Raw genomic sequence first — 5,268 nt, forward strand, 5'->3', positions numbered from 1 at the left:
ACGGGCCAAGGAATTTCTTATAAGAATTAAACTCAGTCGGTTAAGTGTCTGCCTTAGGCTCAGGTCATGATCCTGAGGTCCTGGGATCAAGCCCCGTGTTGGGCTCCCTGCTCAGCAGGGAGTCTGCTTCTCCCTCTCCTGCCACTCACCTGCCTTGTGCTCTCTCTCTCTCTCAAACATATACATTACAAATCTTAGGGAAAAAAAAAGAAAATTTCTGTTATTTTAAGTCACCCAGGTTGTGGTCCTTTGTCATGGCAGTTCTAGGAAATGGCTACATCATCATATCAAGTTTATTATTGCTAAGACACTAATGTATCTTTAGGTGTTTATGACCATGAACAAGGAACATTGTTGTTTCTGCCCCAATGGAAACATCTGTGCCCTTGTTCCTTCTCCTTTTCTAAAGAAAAACAAAATCTGCTACAGGCCATTTAGGTACGCAAACTTTTTTTTTTTTTAAAGCAAGAAGTTTATCTAAACAAGACGTTTGACTTGAAGGGGAGACTATCTAGGATTCATTTTTTTTTAGAGTAATTTATCCCTACTTAAAGACATTGCCTTACATGTAACAACTACGTACAAAAACTTTATAACATTGTCCTTGGTTTTACAATGATGAAGGAAAAACATTAAAATTCCCCAATCAGACAAGGGATGCAAGGATTTTTATGTTGTTTTTTTATTGTTAAACAGTGAGAGAAAAATAACTTACTGAAATAAAAAGATAAGAGCTGAATGAACACGCCACGAATGGAGAGAGGGGTATTTTCATGGACGCAGTATTTTCCCCATCCCATCTCCACTTGGTGTCGACCAAAACGTACCGTTGGCCATTTAGTTAATGAAAATGCAATAGGCACGCACATGGTTACTGTATGTACCATAAGGAGTGGGGAAGGGGCAAATGAAAGAATCGAGAAAACTGTATCGCAGTAGTCAGGATGTGGTGGAACCAAGTTGCGGTTTTCTCGTTGAGAATGTCTTCTCGGTCTGTAGAAACAAAGTTCTGGAGTAAAGTAACGGGTTCCCTTCTTAGTAGACACCTGTCTGCTGCTGGAACACATCAGGGGTATCTTCATCCTCCATTTCCAGCTGTGCAGGTGTGTCTGTTTCGTGGATTGGCTGCCCATGAAATCGGAATCTGATCTGCCCCATTGACAAGCCCCGCCGTGGACAACCGGCTTTCATGAGTTTACTAAGTGGCGTGTTGCCTTCTGCACCGCAGAACCATCCTGCCCCGCCACCTTCAAGTTCACAGGATCGTTGTTCTCAGTCTTGACTCCTTCCTTGGGCTTTTCCTCAGCCATAGCGGGCGCCGGAGTCAACTCAAGGGTCGCTTCCCCAAAGAGGCCCCAGGTCCTCACCGATGGAGCACCCAAGCCGCACCGGGAGCCGCAGAAGGACAAGGCGGCGGCGGCGGTGGAGGCAGAGGGCGCGTGCGCGTGGCAGGCACGCCAACTTGTAATGTATGCACTCGCTTTCTTTTGGACACTGAAGACATGAAAAAGAAAAAAAAAGTATTGCATGCCCTAGCCCATCTGCCCCCATCTCGCACTCCAGCCAAAGAAGTCAAAAAAAGAGAACATTTCTGCTGCATCTTTAAAAGCTTGAATAGGTATTGCAAGAAGACGTACTAAGCGTTAATGCTGAGCAAGCTGAAAGTGGGAGCCTGGCGTGCTGTGGACGACACAGAAACCTCTAAGGCTGAGTGAATGTCATTGTGGCTGGACACAGCATCGAGAGTCTTCGAAGCCAACTGTGAGAAGAGACTGTGGGCTGCTGTTGGTAGTGGTAACGAGTGGCTGTGTATAGCTTTTCCAGAAAGATACTCAGGCAGGGGTGCCATCCTTAAAACGTTTACCTGGGTCTCCAACACCACCTTGGTGGGGGGTGCTGGTGTTGTCAGAGGCAGCATCTGCCAGCCACCACAGGTGCACTGGGGGAAGGCCTGGGAGCCCATGTGGCACCTAAAGATGACGATGAGACCACTAAGAGTCACGGGCAGGCAGCCTGGTCTTTACCACAGACATGGGAGTGCCAGCCTCCTGGGACTCCTCAAAATACGGCCACTCTCTCCAATCAGGTTACCAGAGATGACACGTATGGTTTGTTCCAGACATTGCATTCCAGACAAAAGTGAAAGGACAGGATCAGGTATTTGTTGAGAAACCAGATAGATGGTTCCCTGGGACAACTCTGGCGGCGGAGATTTCCTTTCCGAGCGGCGGGGGGCTGCTGAAGCTGTTGCCGAGCGGGGCGCCGAGGCTGCGGTAGGAGGGTGTCTCCCGTCCCCAGCCGGGTGGGGGGCACTGGCCCGGGCCCTCCGTCGAGGGCAGTGGAGAGTTGAGGCCGGTCAGCTGCTGTTCCGTCCATTCCCACCTGTGAGGTTGTCCCAGGACTTCCAAGTTCCTCAAGGACAGATGAGCAATCCCTTCTCAGTCACGGTGGGCATCCAGTGCTGGCTTCTTCGTGGGGCTCCTTTGTGGGTGTTTCGGAGGCATAGTCTATATTGTTCCCCAAAGTGATGGTGAGCTCCCTGGCTGACTTCTTATGATTCTTCCAACTCCTGCTTCTGGGGACTTTTTGCCTTGGCAGGAAGCCCTCTTCTGTAGAGGGTGTCCCATCAGGATGGTTTGAGCGTGAACGAAGCCCTTCATATGAACAATAGTAACTAGACTCAGTGAGGGTGCGTTGGACCCACTTTCCTCGGGAAACGTCATGGACTCCTCTTTCGGCCCATCCGGTACCACACGCTGCACACAATTTACTTCCCCAGCCCTCTGTGGGGACGTCTAGTTTGCTTCTAATTGCTGGCATTGTAAGCAGTGCTGTGATAAACACTGTTGTTGTTCTAACCCCGTTATTATTTACAGTAGTCAACTTCATTCAGGGAAGCGGAAACTGCCAGATATTTCAACCAAGAGGACTGGATAGAAAGAATTGGCTAAACAGGTATTTGAGAACTGACAAAGGGAGAGAGGATGTTGAAGTGACACAAAAATAGTAATTGCTGGAAGCAGCTCCAGTCCCAAGGGTTGAGGGACTACAAGGAGGAGGTTGGGAGTATTAGCTTGGACAAGAGCCCCACAGGGTCGGGACCTAGACCTTGAGGGAAAGGAACTTTCTAGCTCCTACAGGTACATCTGAGATCTGAGGAGATGCTTTGCAGATGGGGGACTCTGACCTACGAGGAGGGGCACCAGACAGTGGATGCTGTGCCCCTAAGAGAACATACAGAGGCCTGTGTTGGGGTGCCTGGGTGGCTCCATTGTTTAAGCACCCGACTCTTTTTTTAAAGATTTTATTTATTTATGTGACAGAGAGACAGCCAGCGAGAGAGGGAACACAGCAGGCGAGTGAGAGAGGAAGAAGCAGGCTCCCAGCAGAGGAGCCCGATGTGGGACTCGATTCCGGAACGCCGGGATCACGCCCTGAGCCGAAGGCAGACGCTTTAACAACTGCGCTACCCAGGCGCCCCAAGCACCGGACTCTTGATTTCGGCTCAGGTCATGATCTCAGGTCGTGTTGGGCTCCACACTCAGCAGGGAGTCTGTTTGCGATTCTCTCTCCTTCTCCCTCTCCCCCCCCACACCCCACGTGCATGCTTTCTCTCTCAAATAAATAAAATCTTTAAAAAAAAAGAAAGACCTGTGTTAGGAGTGCGATTCACAAAATGTGGAAAACTCAGTAGCAAGAAAGCAAACAGCCTGATTGAAAAAGAGGCCAAAGATCTTAACGGACGCCTCACCAAAGGACACGTACAGATGGCAACTAATCATATGAAAAAATGCTCCACGTGTCAGCGAGGAAATACAAGTTAAAACAACGTTGAGATCGCATTAGATGCCTATTAGAATGCCTCAAGTCTGGAACACCGACACCGCCAGATGCCGGCAAGGGCGTGCAGCACGTTGCTCGTGGGAGTGCAACACGGTACAGCCACTTTGGAAAACAGTTTGGTGGTCTCTTACAAAACGAAATCCACTTTTTTCAGAAGATCCAGCAAACACGCTGTGTGGTATTTACCCAAAGGAGTTGAACACTTATGTTCACACAGAAACCTGCACGTGACGCTCAGAGCAGCTCGAGCCGTAATTGCGCAAACTGGGGAGCAACCAAGATGTCCTCCCGTAGGTGGATGGATAACTGAAGGGGTGCACCAAACAGCGGATGTTATTCAGGGCTAAAAGGAAAGGAGTTCGCATAGACATGGAGGAATCTAAATGCGTGTTACTGAGTGAAAGAAGCCAACCTGGGAAGGCTGCGTTCTGTATGATTCCAACTACAGGGCACAGGCAGAACTATGGGGACTATAAAAAAAGTCAGGGATTGCCGGGGATGGAGGGAGGAGAAGAGAGATGAGTAGGCGGAGCCCAGGGGACATTTTATGGCACTGAAAATACCCTATATGATATTATAATGATGGATATGTCATGTATTTGTCCAAACCCATAGAATGTACAACACCAAGAGGGAACCCTAATGTAAACTATGCACTTTGGCTGATTATGACGTGTCGGTGTAGGCTCAGCGATTGTCACAAATGCTAGGGGTTGTTGATAATGGGGAGGCTATTTATGAGTGTGAGCAGGGGACCGCTGGGAAATCTCTGTAGTTTCCTCTTAATTTTATTGTAAGACTGCTCTACAAAAATAAAGCCTTTAAAAAAATCTCAAGGAGCCTAAAACTAGCTGTTGCACACAGGTGAAAGGCCGCTGCTGAATGCGCACGGAGAGGACAGGGAGAAAGGGGAAGGAGCAAGTCCTTTCTTCTCCTTCAGCCTGCAGTCTCCCTCTATCGCCCCCTGTTGGCAGGAGCCCATCAGGAACTGGCAGGGAATCGAGAGAGGCAGTTTGCAGTCACAACCCCTGCATCACAGAGCGGAGGATAGAAGGGTTGGTTTGCATCTGATACATAGTAACTTAATAACTGGCACGTTATTCCTTTAATAGTGGAAGGAAAGGATGATTTTTTTTTAGCTTTTGCTGTGCAACAAAGCATTTCAAAACTCAGTGGTTTTATACATTAAAACTTCATTATTTCTCAGGGCTCCTGGCTGGCTTAGCAGGTGGAGCGTGCAACTCTTGATCTCAAGGTTGTGAGTTCGAGCCCCGTGCTGGGCGTTACAGATGACTTAAAAATAAGATCTTAGGGGTGCCTGGGTGGGGCAGTTAGTTAAGGGTCTGACTCTTAGTTTTGGCTCAGGTCATGATCTCAGGGTCATGAGATTGAGCCTGGAGTTTCAGTTTTAGGTATTACCCATTG

At 48.5% G+C, this 5,268-nt stretch overlaps 1 pseudogene; it reads right to left on the bottom strand.

The window, feature by feature from the left end:
• Positions 1 to 1,035: 1,035 nt before the first annotated feature.
• On the bottom strand, positions 1,036 to 1,310 carry LOC123001261 (small ubiquitin-related modifier 2-like; annotated as a pseudogene).
• Positions 1,311 to 5,268: the final 3,958 nt, after the last annotated feature.

Source organism: Ursus arctos, unplaced genomic scaffold (genome assembly GCF_023065955.2).
Source record: "Ursus arctos isolate Adak ecotype North America unplaced genomic scaffold, UrsArc2.0 scaffold_16, whole genome shotgun sequence".
In the NCBI taxonomy this organism is placed as follows: Eukaryota; Metazoa; Chordata; class Mammalia; order Carnivora; family Ursidae; genus Ursus; species Ursus arctos.